Raw genomic sequence first — 19,983 nt, 5'->3', positions numbered from 1 at the left:
CTTTTGCTTTGATTAATGGCACAGCTGCTTTTATTATACAAACACCAAACTCTCCCCTGAAGTATATTTTATCAGGGAAACTGCAGGAAAAAGGAGTATCAAATACCAGGATGGCTCAGTGGACCTTGATGTTAACTAGCAGAGATGTTACTTATGAGATAACAAACAAGCAATGATGTTACCATATGCCCTCCTGAAAGAAGAAAAGGAGCATGAATGCCCATTTCCAGAAACCGAACTGAAGTTGGTTGAAGAAGCACCCCTGGTAGATGAAATGTTAAGACTCGGAGTATGTCTACACTATGAAATTAGGTCAAATTTATAGAAGTCTTTTTTTAGAAAGCGTTTTTATACAGTCAATTATGTGTGTCCCAAACAAATGGTCTTAGAGCATTTATCCAGCATTTAGTCGGCGGAGTGCATCCACAGTACCGAGGCAACCATCGACTTCCAGAGCATTGTACTGTGGGTAGCTATCCCGCAATTTCCACCGCCCATTTGAATTCTGGGTAGAAATCCCAGTGCCTGATGGGGAAAAAACATTGTTGTGGGTGGTTCTGGGTACATATTGTCAGCCCCCTCTTCCCTTCCTCCCTCCGTGAAAGCAATGGCGGACAATAGTTTTTCCTGGGTTGCCTGAGCAGACGCCATACCATGGAAAGCATGGAGCCTGCTCAGCTCACCATCACTGTGTGTCTCCTGGGTGTTGGCAGACATGGTACTGCATTGCTACACAGCAATGCCTTTTGGCAGCAGACAGTACATATGACTGGTAGCCATCGTCAACGTGCTCTTTTAACCAGCCTCGGTGAGGTCGGGGCGCCTGGGCAAACGTAGGAGTGACTTAGCCAGGTCATTACCCTTTTAAGTTTCGTCTCATGGCGATTCAGTTCTGCCGGCAGTCCTACTGCACCGTCTTTTAATGAGCAGCCAGGAAACGATGATGGCCAGCAGTCATACTGCACCATCTTCTGCCGAGCACCCAGGAGATGACGATGGCCAGCAGTCGTACTGCACAGTCTGCTGCCAGCAAGATGTATAAAGATAGATGAAGTGGATCAAAACAAGAAATAGACCAGATTTGTTTGTATTCATTTTCTCCAAATGAAAGCCCTAGCTGGGATGATTTAACTGGGACTTGGTCCTGCTTTGAGCAGGGGGTTGGACTAGATGACCTTCTGGGGTCCCTTCCAACCCTGATATTCTATGATTCTATGATTCTATGATTCCTCCCTCCCTCCGTGAAATCAATGGCCTGCTAAACCCAGGGTTTTGAGTTCTATCCTTGAAGGGGCCATTCTGTTTCTCCTTGATGCAAAGTCACCCCCTCTGTTGATTTTAATTCCCTGTAGGCCAATCCTGTAAGCCATGTTGTCAGTCACCCCTCCCTCCGTTAGAGCAACGGCACACAATCGTTTCACGCCTTTTTTCAGCGCAGACGCCATAGCACTGGGAACATGGAGCCTGCTCAGATCACCGCAGCAATTATGAGCACTATAAACACCGCACACGTTATCCAGCAGGATATGCAGAACTATAACTTGCAAGAAAAGCGAAACCAGGCGAGGAGGAGGCAACTGCAACATGGTGACGAGTGATGAGGACATGGACATAGACTTCTCACAAAGTATGAGCCCCTGCAATGTGCACATCATGGTGTCAATTGGGCAGGTTTATGGCGTGGAACTCTGATTCTGGGCCCAGGAAACAAGCACAGACTGGTGGGACCGCATAGTGTTGCAGGTCTGGGACGATTCCTGATGGCTGCGAAACTTTTGCCTGCACAAGGGCACTTTCATGGAACTTTGTGACTTTCTTTCCCCTGCCCTGAAGTGCAAGAATATCAAGATGAGAGCAGCCCTCACAGTTGAGAAGCGAGTGGCGATAGCCCTGTGGAAGCTTGCAATGCCAGACAGCTACCGGTCAGTTGGGAATCAATTTGGAGTGGGCAAATCTACTGTGGGGGCTGCTGTGATGCAAGTAGTCAATGCTATCAATGAGCTGCTGCTATCAAGGGTAGTGACTCTGGGAAATGTGCAGGTCATAGTGGATGGCTTTGCTGCAATGGGATTCCCTAACTGTGGTGGGGCCATAGACGGAACACATATCCCTATCTTGACACCAGAGCACCAAGACAGCAAGTACATAAACTGCAAGGGGTACTTTTCAATGGTGCTGCAAGCACTGTTGGATCACAAGGGATGTTTCACCAACATCAATGTGGGATGGCCGGGAAAGGTACATGATGTTCGCATCTTCAGGAACTCTGGTCTTTTTCAAAAGCTGCAGTAAGGGACTTACTTTCCAGACCAGAAAATAACCACTGGGGATGTTGAAATGCCTATAGTTATCCTTGGGGACCCAGCCTATTCCTTAATGCCATGGCTCATGAAGCCATACACAGGCACCCCAGACAGTAGTCAGGAGCTGTTCAACTATAGGCTGAGCAAGTGCAGAATGGTGGTAGAATGTGCATTTGGAAGTTTAAAAGCGCGCTGGCACAGTTTACTGACTCGGTTAGACCTCAGCGAAACCAATATTCCCATTGTTATTACTGCTTGCTGTGCACTCCACAATATCTGTGAAATAAGGGGGAGATGTTTATGGCGGGGTGGGAGGTTGAGGCAAATTGCCTGGCTGCTGATTACGCGCAGCCAGATACCAGGGCAGTTAGAAGAGTACAGGAGGGCGCGGTGCGCATTAGAGAAGCTTTGAAAACCAATTTCAGGAATGGCCAGGCTATGGTGTAAAAGTTCTGTTTGTTTCTCCTTGATGGAAACCCCTCCTCTCTGGTTTCACTCCACTTTCCTGTAAGCTAAGCACCCTCCCCTCCCTCCTTCAATCACCGCTTGCAGAGGCAATAAAGTCATTGTTGCTTCACATTCATGCATTCTTTATTTATTCATCACACAAACAGGAGGATAACTGCCAAGGTAGCCCGGGAGGGTGGTGGAGGAAGGAAGCACCGGGTGGGGTGGTGGAGAGGGAAGGACAAGGCCACACACCATCTTAAAACTTTAAAACTTATTGAATGCCAGCCTTCTATTGCTTGGGCAATCCTCCGGGGTGGAGTGGCTGAGTGGCCGGAGGGGGGCCCCGCCCCGCATTCTTGGGCATCTGGTTAGGAGGCTATGGAACTTGGGGAGGAGGGCAGTTGGTTACACGGGGGCTGTAGCGGCGGTCTGTTCTCCTGTTGCCTTTCCTGCAGCTCAACCATACACTGAGCATGAATTGGATCCTCCAGCAGCCTGAGCATTGACTCCTGCCTTCTTTCAGCAAGCTGATGTCACCTACCATCTTCAGCCTGCCACTTCTCCTCGTGGTCATAATGTGTTTTCCTGCACTCTGAGATTGTCTGCCTCCATGTATTTTGCTGTGCTCTGTCAGTGTGGGAGGACAGCATGAGGTCAGAGAACATTTCATCATGAGTGTGGGTTTTTTTTGCCTTCTAATCTTCGCTAGCCTCTGGGAAGGAGAACATATCCAGCTGGTGGGAGAGAAAAAAAAGGGAAAGTGGTCGTTAAAAAGACACATTTTATAGAACAATGGGTACACTCTTTCATGGTAAACCTTGCTGTTAATACTGCATCGCACATGTGCTTTCATTAAAAGGTCGCATTTTGCCTCTTATTGAGGGTATGTCGGTTTGGTGTGAGAGATCACTCACGCAGGGCCGGGCAGCAGAATTCAGCTTTCAGGCAGCCATGGTAAGTCACAGTCTTTTGGCTTCTTTCACCTTCATAACATGTGGGAATGGTTTCAAACAGCAGAATGTTTCCCATACATCCCCTCATTTCCCATACAAAATAGCCATTGGGTTGCCCGTTAAAAATGGGTTGGCAATTTAAAAGGAGGGGCTGCGGTTTCCGGGTTCACATGCAGTAGAAACCCAATTAACCTTCCCCTCACAATTCTCTGGGATGATGGCTTCACACTTCCCCTCACCGCATGGCTAACAGCAGGGAAGATTTCTGTGCAGTCACAGGCAAACAGCCCAGCAGGAACGGTCACCTCTGAATGTCCACTTACTAAAACCACCCTATTTCAATCAGGTGACCATGAATAATATCACTCTCCTGAGGATAACACAGAGAGATAAAGAACGGATGTCGTTTGAATGCCAGCAAATACCGGGACCATACACTGCAATGCTTTGTTCTGCAATGATTCCCGAATAGGTGCTACTGGCCTAGAGTGGTAAAGGGTCCTACCATGGAGGACGGAATAAGGCTGCCCTCCCCAGAAACCTTTTGCAAAGGCTTTGGGAGTACATCCAGGAGAGCTTTATGGAGATGTCCCTGGAGGATTTCCGCTCCATCCCCAGACACGTTAACAGACTTTTCCAGTAGCTGTACTGGCCGCGAATGCCAGGGCAAATTAATCATTAAACGCACTTGCTTTTAAATGATGTATAATATTTACAAAAGGTACTCACCAGAGGTCCCTTCTCCGCCTCCTCCACCTTCCGGGTCTGGGAGCCTGCCTTGGGTGGGTTCGGGGGGTACTGGCTCCAGGTCCAGGGTGAGAAACAGATCCTGGCTGTTGGGGAAACCAGTTTCTCTGCTTCTTTGCTGTGAGCTATCTACAACCTCCTCCTCATCATCATCTTCTTCGCCCCCAAAACCCGCTTCCGTGTTGCCTCCCATTCCTTGAATGGAGTCAAAGCACAGGGTTGGGGTAGTGGTGGCTGCACCCCCTAAAATGGCATGCAGCTCATCACAGAAGCGGCAAGTCTGGGGCTCCCAACCGGAGCAGCCATTTGCCTCTCTGGTTTTTTGGTAGGTTTGCCTGAGCGCCTTAATTTTTACGAGTCACTGCTGCGGGTCCCTGTTATAGCCTCTGTCCTTCATGCCATTGGAGATTTTTTCAAATATTTTGGCATTTTGTCTTTTCGAATGGAGTTCTGCCAGCACAGATTCATCTCCCCATATACCTATCAGATCCCGTACCTCCCATTGGTCCATGCTGGAGCTCTTCGGCGATTCTGGGACTGCATGGTCTCCTGTGATGATGAGCTCTGCATGGTGACCTGTGCAGGTAAGCTTGCCTTGCTGGCCAAACAGGAAATGAAATTCAAAAGTTCGCGGGCCTTTTCCTGTATACCTGGCCAGTGCATCTGAGTTGAGAGCGCTGTCTAGAGCGGTCACAACTGAGCACTCTGGGATAGCTCCCGAAGGCCAATACCGTCAAATTGCATCCACAGTACCCCAAATTCAACCCGGGAAGGCCGATTTCAATGCTAATCCCCTCGTCGGGGAAGAGTACAGAAATTGATTTTAAGAGCCCTTTAAGTCGAAAAAAGGGCTTTGTCGTGTGGATGGGTGCAGGGTTAAATCAAGATAACACTGCTAAATTTGACCTAAATTCGTAGTGTAGACGAAAAAGAGGTTTGGTTTACAGATAGTAGTTCATACCATGAGAACTCTAAGAACTATACAGGATATGCAGCTGTACAAATTGATGGGGAAACTATTTCTGGTTCTATGAGTATGACTTCAGCTCAGGGAGCAGAGGTCAGAACTCTTAGTTATCTGCTTAAAAAAAAAATAATGTTGCAGACTGTCTTTATGTCTACATGGATTCAGACTTTGTGGTACAAGGACTGTTATACTGGACTGGTATTTGGAAAAAGAATGATTGGGAAACAGCTGAGGGGAAAAATTTGTTCCAAAAGGAGGATTGGAAATCTATTTATGACTGGTTGAAAAAAACACCCAGCAAAGTTAAGAGTAAGACATATTAAAGGTCATCAAAAGCGAGAAGGGAATGAAAAATATTGGAATGATAAAGCAGATGCTTTAGCTATATTTGCAGCAAAGAAACCTTTGGGAGTTATGGTAGTTACCAGAGCTCAAGCCATAAAACAGGAGGAAAGATGGAGAAACGGGAATATACAAGGTGGCTATGCGGTGAATAAGAAGACAGGAGAGGTAAAGTGAGTACCTAACAAACTTCAAAGAGAAAAGATTATTAACCTGTGTCACTCTATGGCCCACCAAGGAATAGAGAATACTTTCATATATGAAGGGCAACCAGCCAGCCTGTGGTGAAAAGCATCTAAGTTTGTAAGGACACTGAAAGTGTTAAGATCAGCTTAGAATGCGTTTTGCTTTTATTTCATTTAACCAAATCTGACGAAGCAGTGTGTTTGGTTTAAAGCGTGTCAGAGATTCCTCTTGGCATAACAAGCCTGGTACATATCCATTTATTTGTTAAATTGATAAACTCATATAAGCTTGCAATGTCCAGTGGGCATAACTAGACACTGCAAGACAGAGGTTCCTAAGATTCCTGGAGATATTGGCTAGTGTCATCCGGTTGCACAATCCAAGCAGTGGCTGGCCAAAAGTACTCATTCATGTAACTGGGAGAAGCTTCCATGCCAGAGGCTGTGTGTGAACAGCCCGGGAGTGGGGGTTCTCACAGCAGAGCAGGGTAGGCTGGGTCTCAGATTCAAGGATTGGAGTGATCTAGCAGATCACTGGTCCAGATAACATCAGGGGAACGTCACACTATATTGACAACAGGGGGCACTACTACCCCGAAATGGATCTTTACTGGATCCTGGTGGAGCAGATTACAGTCATACCTGTGAAAAAGGTCCACTGTAATTATCTTCAATACACAGCAATTTATTGAGAAGGAATTACACAAAGGGTAAAGGGTTATATTAAGTACATAACTCCTATGTGAGACATTAAGAGTTCTACATTCCTCTTAATGAGTCTCTCTTTCACAAACATACATAAACAGGCCCTGTGCTGGTCCCACACAGTTCCTGCTTGGCAAACAGAGAAGGTGGTTGCCAATTTTATAGACTGCGTCTCTCTCCTGGTCTGTTCTTCTCAGCCCTCTGGTCTGTCTCGGATTCCCTCGAGGCAAGGCCTGGGTTGCCTTGAGACCCCTCTGGTTCACAGTCGTACACGCAGGCTTTGCCAGTTCTTTATCAAATTTGCTTCTGCTTACAGGGAACCTGCTCCCAGGATCCTCTGCAGCCATTCAGCCATATACAAGTCCTGTCAAGTTATGCTCTCACTATTCATTCAGTATGGCCCACCAATTTGGCACCATCCCAACAATGCTATTCCCCACTCATCGCTCAGTTCAGTTAACATTCCTTATGATGCTGGAATATATGAACAAATACATCTTCAGAATTGAATCGAAATGTGCTGTGTCACTAGACTTGGGTCTTTATAGACCTGTTCAACAGCTGCATTGCCAGGCTTTACAGAATGTGACGCTACTGGGAGGCTGGCTACAACTCAGGAGGAAGAATGCTCACTGTGGTCTCCAGCCCGGGAAGTGCCAGAGGCTCCGACAGTGGGAACTAGGGACACTGAAACCCAGGCAGAGAGCCAGAGAATGGTGGAGGTCTGTGAGTAGTATATACCTCGATAGCATTCATCACCATATATTTTTTACAGGTTTCCATGCCCCAGTTAGAGCTTATGTCCCGCCCTCCATCCCCATTTCCGTTGAGGTTTGGCGCTGTTGGCCATTTTGAATTTTTTTTTAAATTATTTTTTATGTTTGAATGGGGGAATGTTGCATGCTTGTGCTTTGATACATTTGGTTGATTGTTTAGAGAAAAAAGGTTGAAAGAATAGAGTGAGAGCTTAAAGATTAAAAAAAAGAAAGTTTTGGTAAGGTTTAGAGGAAAAAGGGAAAGAAAGGTTGTTTGGTGAGCTTGAGTAAGGAGAGATGATTTTAAAAGCCTAGTTTGGCATGTTATTAAAGCATAGAAAGAGAACTTAAAGGAAAATGGAAATTTTTGTTTTGAAAGAATAGAGGCAAGTTATTAAAGAAAAGAGCGATTGTTTAATTAGTTTTAGTAAGGAGAGGTGTTCTTAAAGGCCTAGTTTGGCATGTTATTAAAGAATAAAAAAATTAAGATAATGTAAAAGGTGTATTAAATATAAGGGTAGGTTAAGAAAAGAGCATTTAAAAACATTAAATAAAAGAGAAAAATAGGTTTAAAAAGAACACACATGGCAAAAAAAAAAGGGAATTTTATAAAGCAGAGACTGTTTAGTAAGCACATGGTAAAAAGTATAAAGGTAGGTTAATAGAAAAGCATTTAAACTATTAAATACCAGGATAGGTTAAGAAAAAAGCATTTAAAAAGAGTTAAATAAAAGAGAAGCATATAAAGATAGATTAAAAGAGAAAAGAGGGCAAGAAAAGGGAAAATAAAGCCCCTTTGCAAAGGGCAAAGATAGACAGCATGTGGTTGAGTCAGAGAGAGAGGTCTTACCCTTACAGCCAAGAATTCCTCTCTCGACTCCCAAGAGGAGTCTACAGGAGTCTATAAATTTGGACACTGAGTTCCAGACACTGAAGTCATATCTCCCCAGCAATGCGTGTTGGTTGGAGATCACAGTTGCAGGCTGGCTATCTAATAAACCTTTCTCCTGAGTAAATCCAGCGTTTTAGCATCTTTATTTTTAGGGATTGCTCTCGTTTGCCTCAGCCTGTCTCGTTTATTGGCAGCCAGGACCACTAGTAACCCTGGGGGACAGTGGGAATACCTGTACTCATTGTCCTTCGCAGGGACATAATAGTACTTCTCTGCCCATTTAGATGTTAGGACAGAGAGGATGGGGTATGCCACAGTGCCTTAAATAGCTTGAGTACCCCATTATGCACTGGGAGTGCTACCTTAGAGGGAGCTGCAGCAGCCAATATATCAAAAAAGCTGGCTGTAGGCTCCTTAAGCTACTCTGCCTCCAACCCCAAGTTCGAGATGACAAATTTGAGGAGCTCCTGGTGGGCTCAAAAATCATCTGGTGGCAGCAGGTTGCCTCATCTGGAGAGGACAAGGAAGAGGCCATCATCACAGGAGGGACTGACTTCTCCTCCACAGCCAGGGCAGACGGCCCTGGGGCCGTTGTGGGTTTTGGTACCGGGGTCCAGTTCCAAGTCGGTCTCTGGTGGCCAACCCATTGATGGACCGACAGTGAAGTCTGACCCAGACAGCCAGTGTCGTGAAGGGGGAGGGATAGCTTCCTCCTCTGACTCAGACTCCTCCCTCAGTGACCAAGGAGGAGCTGTTGCTACCATCTCCTTCTGGCTGTGATGCAGAGACAGAAAGTGGTGCTGCACTGGAAACTGGTGGCGGGGGCTGGAGACCAGTGCCAGAGACATATGATGCAGTGATGGGGAGCGGTGCCGGGGGGGCCAGTGACTGGGAAGCTGGAGAACTGTGCCATGATGCTGGAGATCAATGCCATGGATCTGGTGAATTGTGACAAGATAGGCACCTGTGCCGGTTGAGGCCGACTGGGGCAGCCCCATTGAGGGCTTCCCTCTTGAAGTGACCACCTTCGCCGACTCCACAGACGAGCGATAGTCTCTAGGCATGGGCAGGACCAAGAATGACATGAGGTCCTTTGCTGCCTGAAAAGCCTCCAACATTGAGGAATCTTGGAGGTTTAGAGGTTCCCAGCTGCTCTCAGGTGTCAGTGGTGGATCCAGACTGGGCTGGATGCCCTGGGAGGCATAGCTACTGCCAACCGGAGCTCTGGGGAAGACGAGCAACCTGGCATGGGTCTCACTTAGTCAGGAGTTCCTCACCTGTCCCTCTGCAGCGTTACGGAGCACCCCTTTTGCTGCTCTGTTTTTTTCTGCCTCTTCTTTGGAATAGGGGAAGGGCAATGTTGCCAGGAAGAGCCCGATGCCGGCGGAGCACTCAGCACCAAGGCTAATGTGCTTGGTGCCAAGTCGGAGTGCCAAAGCTCTGAAGCTAGATGAAGGGCAGCTTCCATTAAAAAGGCCTTCAAATAAGTTTCTCTGTCCTTAAGCATGCACAGCCTGAAGCCCTTGCAGACCCTGCACCTTTCTTTGATGCGAGCTTCCCTGAGGCACTTTAAGCAGCTCACAACTCTAACTAACTGAACTACTACTAACACTAAAAACTATGTACAGAGAGAAAAGTCCAAGAAAGTCCACAGACAAAAGCACAAAGGAGCTTCCAATTGCAAGAGACGATCCAGCAACCATCATGGGTGGTAAGGCGAAATTGAGAGGGCACAGAGCCGGCAGCACCCCATATACCAACGCATGAGTGCAAGGCTCCATTGGGCGCCAGAGCTGGCCATATGGATACCACTAAGGGAAAAAGTTACAGCAGCCATGCACACACCTAGTATGGAATCGACATGAGCAAGCACTCGAAGAATTTTTTAATCTTTTTATGCATTAAGTCATGTTATGAAAAACGTAGGTCTGTCAAGCGATTAAAACAATTAATGGCATAGAAGTGGAGAATCAGGCCATTAATGTCAGCATTTTTACACTGGTGTGAAGAAAAATCTTCCTCTCAACTCCCCACAAAAAAGGCAAAGAAAACAAAACACCATTTGCTTGCCCCCTAGCACAATTACATACAGCCCTCTAACTACAGTGAGGTGTGAAATTCCCCTGACTTCATGCAATAGCCTCTCTCCTGGAAGTAGGATGTTTTCTCAGCAATTATTTAAGGCTGTCTAATCCCTATTTCCTCCTCCTCTCAAGAAGGAACAGTACAACACACAGAAAATATTTGCAAAAGAATCAGTACAGGAGGGGGAAAACAACAACAATGAAATACCAAGATGCAGGTTCTCTGAGGCCCGCCCTCAACTTTCAGCAAAGCGAGTGTTGTAGTTAATAAATCCTTTCTCCACGCAGCACCATTTGCTTGCTACTTACTGGCTGGTCTGCTTCACTTTCTCCGCACTTTCTCCCCGCAGCCTCTTTCCTGTTATGTGCTCAACAGCAGCAATCAGCTGACTGCAAAACAGAGCGGGCTGCTTCTTCCACCTTTGCAGAAGCAGCTGCAATAGCCTTGAGTCCCAGCTCCTTATCGCAGCAAGGAGGGATGCCTGCACACACGGGCCATTCCTTCCTCCTGCCCCACCTTTTGTTTCTGCCTGACGTAAACCTTTGCTCCCTCCCTGGAGTGGGGAGTGGAGTGCACCAAATAACTCGCACTAACAAGCCGGACTCTCGGGTTGTTCATAGTTAGGGTGACCAGAGAGCAAATGTAAAAGATCGCGACAGGGGCTGGGGATACAATAGGTGCCTATATAAGAAAAAAACCCCAAAATCAGGACTGTCCCTATAAAATTGGGACGTCTGGTCACCCTATTCACAGTTCTACTTGGAACTTAATTCTGCAGCACAGGAGATGGTCTAACCACACTCTGCCTTGCCGCTGCAGCCAGCTTTGCACTGAGCAAAAGAGTCCTGAGAAATATTGCATGGTGGAGTGTGTTGTCATTGGCAACCGCAGCTGGTAGGATGCAAAAATGTGTCCGGTGCAAAGCCAGCCTGAGCCCAGCTAGAACCACTGAGTGAAACGTGGAAGCTAGAACTGAGGGAGAGACCACCACCTCTCCAATATCCCGCTGTGGGCAGGACGTGTGTCTGTCCTCCACAGAAATAGTGTGTCACATGTGTGTTGGTTTCAGATTAACAGCCGTGTTGGCTGTATTGTGGGTCAACTGTGGTATATGAAGGGACCCACGACTTGGTTTTGTGCAGCTTGGTGTGTGACATTTCCCCCTGTGGGTGTCCACCCCGGCCCTGGCAAGGTGGGGATGCAACAGGATACTCTCCAATGTACCCTGCAGAAGCAGGACTGGGGTGCAGTACCGGGTTTACCACGGCACCAGTGGCACCACGGCGCCCAGCCCAGAGTCAGAAGGGGCCCCGGCCAGCCCGATCCCCCGGCTGGCTGAGCCGGCCAGGAAAGCTGCCCCCACCGCTGCTCTGCCCCCGCACTGCCTCTTCCCACCCTTGCTCCGCCCCACCCCCACCCCCACCCCCACTCAACTCCTTCCCCTGAGGACTGCAGCAGGGGTCGGGCGTGCATTCACTGGGTGGCAGTAAGTGGAGCAACCCGACCCCAGCTTGCTCTGCTCTGCCGGCTCCCAGCTGCGCCACCAGTGAGTGCTGGGGAGCGGTTCCCCTCTACCCCCCCAAATCCCAAGCCTGGGAGCCAGGGGAGCAGAGCAGAGTGGAGCGGGTAGGGGCCAGGTCACTCCTCTTCCCACCACCCCGTGAGCGCAAGGTCAGGCCTGCCCTGCAATCACTGGGCAGTAGGAAGTGGAGTGACCCGGCCCCAACCCGCTCCGCTCCGCTGGGTTGTGCTGGGGGGCAGTTTCCAAGCCTGGAGGGGAGATGGAACGGTGGGGAAGGGGCATGGGATGGGGAAGAGAAGGGGATAGGGGAAGTGGGGGCAGGGGGGAAGCTGGAGCCCAGCATATGGCATCCCCTTGACAGAATGGGATACACTTGGAATCACACTTTCAGGCTTTTCTTCCCAACCATAGGGATATAAACTTTTTTTTTTTAATTACAATCTGAATCACACAAATGTAGGTGCTGGACTTTAAAAAAACACCTAGTATTGAGAAACTCTATAAAATCCCACCAGTTGGAAACATACTGTGACAAATTTTATTTACCAAATTGAGTTGGTTCCTCAGGAGAAATTAAGTGCATTCAACTCTCTTTGGCATTTTGTGCTAAAAGATCACTGCAACAAAAGCTGGTTTTGAGATACAGATGAGGTGCTTTGTTCCTTAGTAAAGTTTATCTGACTGAAGATTATTCAGGACTAGCCTATTACATCTGGAAACAAGCTCCCCTGTTAAGCAGGCCCACTGAACCCTCACCCTGAAAAGCGCCACCTCCCCTGCATCTGTACCACCCCAATGAGCCCCGCGACACCCTCCCCACTGAGCCCCAACCATCTGCACCTGGACTCCCACCCAAATGAACCCCATCTCCCCTGCACCTTACCCCCCTGCTGAGCCCCAAATACCTTCTCCTGGATCCCCTGCAGAGTCCCATTGCCCCTGCACCTGGAACCCCGCAATGAGTTTCTGTGCATCCAGATCTCCCACTGAGCCACCCACACCCAGGTTGCCCACAGAGAACTTTCTTACCCCCACCTGGATCCCCCCACACTAAGTCCCTCTGCACTTGGATCCTGCTGCTGGGGCTGAGCCTGCTCACCTACATCTGGTGCGCCTGGCACAGAGGGGCAGGACCACAGAGTGTTTCTGGGGCACGCCTGGCCCTTGTACTGTGTCAGGGTCAGGTTCAGCCTCACTGTTGAGTCCCTGTCCCGAGGTGGTGTGAAGGGAGGCTGCAGGGTATTCTCCCGCCTCATGCAACCAGTGGCCTGTGCTCCCCACTGCCATGTTGGAGCCTCCACATTTATTTATTGACAAATGAAATGTTCAGAATTTTAAAATATTGTGTGCAGAATTTTTAATTTTTTGGTGCAGAATCCCCTCAGGAACATGGGGTGCTGTGCAGCTGTGATGGTGGGACTGTGAGGAAGGTCGTTGGGCAGTGGGGAGGTCTATGGGCGGGGGGCACTGGGCGAGTGGTGTGGTGTGTGCAGTTGTAGTGGGAGGCCAGTGGGGGAGGGGTGGGGGCTGGGCATAGAGATCTGTGGTAGAGGTCTCTGGGTGAGGGGCCACTGGGCATAAGGGTGGGGCCCTGGCCAGGGGGGGAATGTGGTGCGGGCCTGCCCTCAAGGGGAAGGGGCATGCTGGCAGCACAGGGATGGGCAGGCCAGTGGGTGGCTGGCAGCTGCAGGTTTGTAAACAGTGCACTCCTGCTGGGCTGCGCAGAGAGGGTCTGCTCCCGTGCTGTGCCTCACTGCCCCCAGCCTGCCCTTCACTCTGGAGGCTGACCATCCCACCCCCCCCCTGCACCTTGCCCCATGGGGGCCCACAAATATGTTTGGTGCCAGGCCCACAAAAAGTTAATCTGGCCCTGCTGGGGTGGGGATGAGCAGGGATTGGCGAAGGCAGGGTGACTGGGGAAATCGGTGAGGATTTAGGGTACTAGAGAGAGTCTGGGGGAGCACGTGGAGTAAGATGCCTGGGGGTTGTTTGGAGAGGGACTGCGGCGGAGAACAGGCTAACTGGGGGCACGGGAGGGGAGGAGAGAGAGGAGAGGTGGATGATGGAGCCTGGACCAGCTGGGGAAGGGCGATTGGAAGCATTGACAGGTTTCAGAGTAGCAGCCGTGTTAGTCTGTATTCCGATGAAGTGAGCTGTAGCTCACGAAAGCTTATGCTCTAATAAATTTGTTAGTCTCTAAGGTGCCACAAGTACTCCTTTTCTTTTTGTGGAAGCATTGAGACCCTCAAGCATTATTGGGGGTGGGGGGGAGTTTGGAGCATCCTCCCCCACCTACATTACTTCCACTTAGCTTCCCCCACTCTAGTTCTGTGCCCCACTATTTAGCTCCTTTCCCTGTCTGCCCCTTCCACCCAGCCCCCAACTTTGCCTCTCACAGAGTCTCCTCTCGCTGTTGCCTGGAGCGCTGCCACCTGCTGCTTCCTGCTGACACTGGCTGGGAACCAGCATGGGGAGCGGGGCAAGCCGTGGTTAGTATGGTTTCAGTTTCACTTTGCAGTTCTCTTGCCTGGCAAAATCCTGCCGTGGTTGGGTTCTTGCTTTTAAAAAAATTCTTAGAAATATTATGTATTTATTTCTAATTGATGGAACCTAAATTTGGGGCTTAAAGAACCTGATATTGTCTCTTTAATTATCACAAAATTAATTTTAGAAGCCAGGGCCAGCCCACAACATTTTGGTACCTGAAGCGGGGAGCTCAAATGATGCCCCCATGTCCACTCACTTGGGCCAAAGCTTTGAAAGGTTTCAATTCTGCCTTCTTCCTGTTCTACTCCTCTCATGGTAATGCTCTGCTACCTACCCCAGTAAAGAAGAACTAACAACTTAGATACTAAGATCAGAAGGGACCATTCTGATCATCTAGTCCGACCTCCTGCACAACGCAGGCCACCGAATCTCACCCATCCTCTCCTACGAAAAACCTCACCTATGTCTGAGCTATTGAAGTCCTCAAACAGAGTGCAGTGATGGAACAGACCCACAAAAACACACACTTGGGAGCAAATAAAATGGCCCAGATTATTTTAAGACAGTTTGTTTCCCCAGGACTCCATGAAGTAGCCAGCAGGACAGTAGAAAAGTGTGCTCTGTGCCAGCAATGTAATCCCAGGGGCGTAAATAAACAACCACCACCTGGGGGGCGCAGGTGGACTCATAGACCTATGCAGCATGTACAGATTGATTTTACCGATTTACCTCCCTCTGAAGGAAAGCAGCATTTATTAGTCATAATAGACCAGCTCACTTGATGGGTGGAAGCTTATCCCACCGCTCAAGCTACTGCAACTATTGTATGTAAGAAGAAAAGGAGTACCGGTGGCACCTTAGAGACTAACAAATTTATTAGAGCATAAGCTTTCGTGAGCTACAGCTCAATGCATCCGATGAAGTGAGCTGTAGCTCACGAAAGCTTATGCTCTAATAAATTTGTTAGTCTCTAAGGTGCCACCGGTACTCCTTTTCTTTTTGCGAATACAGACTAACACGGCTGCTACTCTGAAACCTATTGTATGTAAGGTATTACTTAATGAAGTTATACCAAGATTTGGCCCCCCCTGAAATAATTGACTCAGACCAAGGTACTCATTTCACAGCAAAGATTTGTAACAAACTGACCAAAGCGGTAGGAACAAAATGGGCCTTTCACGCTCCCTAGCATCCCCAGAGTTCAGGCCAGGTGGAGCGGATGAACGGCACTCTAAAAAAAATCTTTTGACAAAATTATGCTGGGAACTCAATATGAGATGGACTAAAGTCCTTCCTCTAGCTCTCTATACTATTCGAACAACTCCGAGTGCCAGAACTAAACTGGCACCTTACGAAATTCTGTTTGGACGTGTACCCCCAACCTTCGCTCCTTTTATATCAGTTCCCAATGATACTGATATGACCAAAGCAACAGAGACTTAAAAGAGTTGCAGAGACATCTAGTGACATTGCAGCAATACTCTGCATGCTCCCAGTCCTTACCTTTGTGGGAAGCTGTTCATTCTTTTTTACCAGGTGATCCTGTGTGGGTAAAAGCATATAAGAAGACTCTGCTTCAACCGCAGTGGCTAGGACCCTTCAAAACTCTTCTGGTGAGCCCTACCGCTATCCGAGTGAAGGAGCTACCCTGGATCCATCGTACCAGAGTCAAGAGGAGCACCGCTAGGGAATCTGACCTGGAAAAAGGTTCCCCAGAAGCAGACAGTGTCTGACTTCGAGGGAGCTACGCATGTTCACCCCACCGTGAACCGGATGAATCAGAAGCCCACGACATTTGTGCTCAAGACAAATGGACTGCCACCCCTTTGGGCAACCTGAAGCTCTGACTGCAGCTAAAAAAACCTTGAGTTGGTGGTGTCCTCTCTGGGAAGGATGGCCCCGTTTTCTAGACTGGGTTCTTGTGTTTTTAATCTGTTTGTTACTTGTTATCTTTCTTTTCTGGTGGTACAAGGAGTAGAGACTATAGAATCACACAGTCCTAACATTTATTCGTCTTGCCCATGAAATGAAAGCTCGTATGCCAGCCTACATAATACTTCATGCTGGGTGTGGTCATTAATGCCAGCTGATAGCCAAAAAGGTCTTCACATGGTTCCTATTCCCCGTAGTGCAATGAATATGACCTGGGCCCCATCCTGGAAGGACTCTTTAGGCAATTTAAAAATTACCTGGGCTGATACCGGCATCCCTGAAAGCAGGTACCTAATAGTTTGGAAATGAATTGGTCAATGGTGCCTCTTAAAAGAAGGGAAAATAGCTTTAGGTAATAGCGAGTGCAAAGCCTACTTTAATGGCACTCATTTTGGGAGTAAGAGAGGTCCTAATACCTCTCTCCTGGATGGGGCAACCTCTTGTACCTCCGCGTGGCATAGTTTCACGGGTAACAAGTGCAATCTGCATGGGAAAGAACACTTTTTGTATAAAGGTCACAAATTGATTGAGCATTACGTTATAAATTGCACACTTGAGTATAACCTGCCAAATCATACTATGTGTTTATGCTCCACTAACGCCTCCGTGGCTAAATTCTCCCTCCTCCCATCTTGGACCGGATGGTACAAAATTATCAGTAATACCTGGTCCAAAGTCATTCCTACCCTTTTTGGGGTATGCTGGGTGTGTGGTAACAAGGCATATCTAGCCCTCCCTCCTTCATGGAGTGGATCCTGCTATTTGGCTTGGTTAGAACCACCTGTAGTTATCGTGCACATCTTCCTAGAGGGAAAATCAGAAATGTAAGAGGGGCTGAGGAAGACGTTAAGGACTCTCGCCCCCTTACTTGGCATGCCCTAAATGATTGGACGGGTGCTTGTGGAGGATTCGTCTTCACCTGTGGAGGTACCACCTGGTGTATTGGAGAAGGAGTTATGAGACTTCAGGAAGAGTTGGAGATAACGGCAAATATTACTGCCGATGCCTTGGTAGATTTGGCAACCGAACAAAAAAAACCTAAGGCAGATAGTTCTCCAGAACCGCTTGGCGTTAGCTATTCTGCTGGCCTCTCAGGGAGGAACATGTGCGTTAATTGGACAAGAATGCTGTGTATATGTTCCGGATGTTCATAACGCCACCTGGGAAAAGGCAAACCACCATATACAAAAGACCATGCAAAAGACCATGGAGGAGAGCGGGTCGACTCGTAGTGGAGCAATTTGTTCAATTGGGTTCCAGATATAGGTGGCTGGCTACATAACTGTTGTAATTGTTTGTAGCCTAATAGTTTTGTATGTTATGTTAAGATGCGGCTGTTGGATGGGTACCAAGTTGTGCCCTACCAAGCAGTGAATATTTCCAACTCACTACTCACAGTGGCCAGTGTGCCCAAAGAATTCCCCTATGGCACTCTGGGGACAAAGGGGAAACTGTAAGGTGAGAAAATTAAACATGAGCAGTTAAGCCAACCGAACCAAAGTCAGGCCAATAAAGGTTGCTGGGAAAGTCCCTGTATGAGATAAGTAGAATGAAAGAATACTTGTTTAAGTTGCAGGGAGTGAGATAAGGGAGACCTGCATTCCTGCATTTTTGTACCAGATGTTCTGAGAATGGTTTGTTTAGATAAGGAGACACACGGTCTCCACTCCCTGTTTCTGTTCTATGTCTGTTCTTAACTCCTCATCTCCTGTTTGACAACCACACTGATAAGAAAGTTTGGTGAGGCATTAAGACTTACGGAAAAACTATATACAATAGGGGGATAGGTATGCATGCATAATAGAGACAGAGAACTTTTAACTAACATAGGGGGGGCGGCTGCTTAATGAATAATCTGTGACACGACGGAACTGTCTATAAAACCTACTAATTTTACCTAAAGAGGCAGCTGGTTCTCCTTAGAGATGGGCCGCTCTCTATTGTTGTGTGCACTCCTCAATAAAGAGCTTGTGTTTGGACCTTGCTGATGTTGCCTGTCTCTCTGAAGTCAGACAACGAACCGTGCCGTCTCGGGTTTGAGACCTCAACACTACCAGTCTAGGTCTAGAGAACTGAGAGCAATCTATGTATATCCGTAGAACAGCAATAACCTGACCAAATGGTAATCTGTACACTTAAGCTTACTTGTTGATGTTATAATTTTAGAGGGATACATACCAGGTGACCTTCTCTTATCCTCCCCTTTAACAAGTTCTGAGCCTCCCTCCTTCTCTGCCTCCTTCCCACCCCCCTTCAAATAAAGTAAATGAATTTGATCCAGCTTCTTATATTATGCCCATGATATCTGGGTGTTCAAGGTACACTACCAAGGTGAAAGTCACAATAATAAAAATAATGCCCTAGCTATATTTTTAACAATACTGAAGAACACTCCCCCTTTCCAAATAAGAATTCAGTTTTGATACATATCAGCTTCTCTTTCTGGTTCTTTTGTGCTAGCAAACACTGGTAAGTGAACAATATTATTCATTAAATACCACTGATGTGCCATATGCTTTAGGAGGTATAAAATATAACTAGGCTCCTGCCCTGCCCGAGTAGTTTACACTGGCTCAGGAGAACGTTAGGGGAAGGAAATTTACTTTTTACTTGATTCAGTGAAATATTTTACATATAGCCCCTCAAAAACTACGTGTCACATTTTAAAAATAAAAAGAAACCTTATTAGTTTATGTCTATATGAAGTCTCATAACAGTTCATAAATTTGTCTTATCTGCTGCTGCGATTCCCTGAATTGTGCTCCCTTCCTTGTAATCCATTTTGAATATAGCTTTGCTCCTTTTACAATGTTATTTTTATTACTCTTACCACATCATTTACCTTTTTTATCATAATGCAGCTGTATGTCATCATGCTATTTAATTTTTATTTTAATAGCAAATAGTCAAAATATTTATATGCAAATAGTTGCTAGTAGTTTGAGCAATGATTCTAATATAGCACTAGCTATGTTTTTTAATGTGATTTTTAATTCTAACTTTTTCTTCTTCTTTTATAACACAAGTTTATTCTGTTGGATCATGTGACTTCCAGTCTGACTGATGTCCTGGCCTGTTGTCAAAACTTCATTGGCATTTGATCCGCCGAAGGGGATTGCCTTTTGCAACGGTTATTTTGCCTCTCAATCCCAGCCCCTAGTACTTTTCACGTCATTGCTTGTGTATAGAACTTGAGTCTCAAATATTCAATAAGAGCAGTACACTATCACATATTACATCCATCTCAAGGGCAAAAATCTTCATTAACTGCTGAACATAAGAACGGCCACAGTAGGTGAGACTAATGGTCCATCTAGCCCAATATTCTGTCTTCCAACAATGGCCAGTGCCAATGCTTCAGAGGGAACAAACAGAACAGGCAATCATTCAGTGATCCATCCCCTCAAGTCCACTCTCAGCATCTGGCAGTCAGAGGTTTAGGAACATCCAGCTTCTGAGCATGGGATTGCATCCCTCATCATCTTGGATGATAGCCACTGATGGACCTATTGTGAGGAAATTATCTAATTCTTTTTTGAACCCAGTTAATAGTTTTGGCTTTCACAACATAATGAAAACGTATCTACAACCCCAAGATAGCATGAAAACCACAAGAATTCCAAAATCATGAATTATATACCCTCAAGTCATGACATTA

The 19,983-nt window shown here is 47.2% G+C and overlaps 1 long non-coding RNA gene across 1 annotated transcript; it reads right to left on the bottom strand.

Annotated features, from left to right (window-relative positions):
- Nucleotides 1-241: 241 nt before the first annotated feature.
- Nucleotides 242-5,594, bottom strand: LOC122459247. Its single transcript, XR_006279791.1, has 3 exons — nucleotides 5,379-5,594; nucleotides 2,146-2,150; nucleotides 242-283 (listed from the first exon to the last, which is right to left on the bottom strand). It is a non-coding gene; the product is annotated as an uncharacterized LOC122459247 (long non-coding RNA).
- Nucleotides 5,595-19,983: the final 14,389 nt, after the last annotated feature.

Source organism: Dermochelys coriacea, chromosome 3 (genome assembly GCF_009764565.3).
Source record: "Dermochelys coriacea isolate rDerCor1 chromosome 3, rDerCor1.pri.v4, whole genome shotgun sequence".
NCBI lineage: Eukaryota > Metazoa > Chordata > Testudines > Dermochelyidae > Dermochelys > Dermochelys coriacea.
Note: the sequence above shows the minus strand (reverse complement) of the source record. Positions and strands in the feature narration are given on the sequence as shown.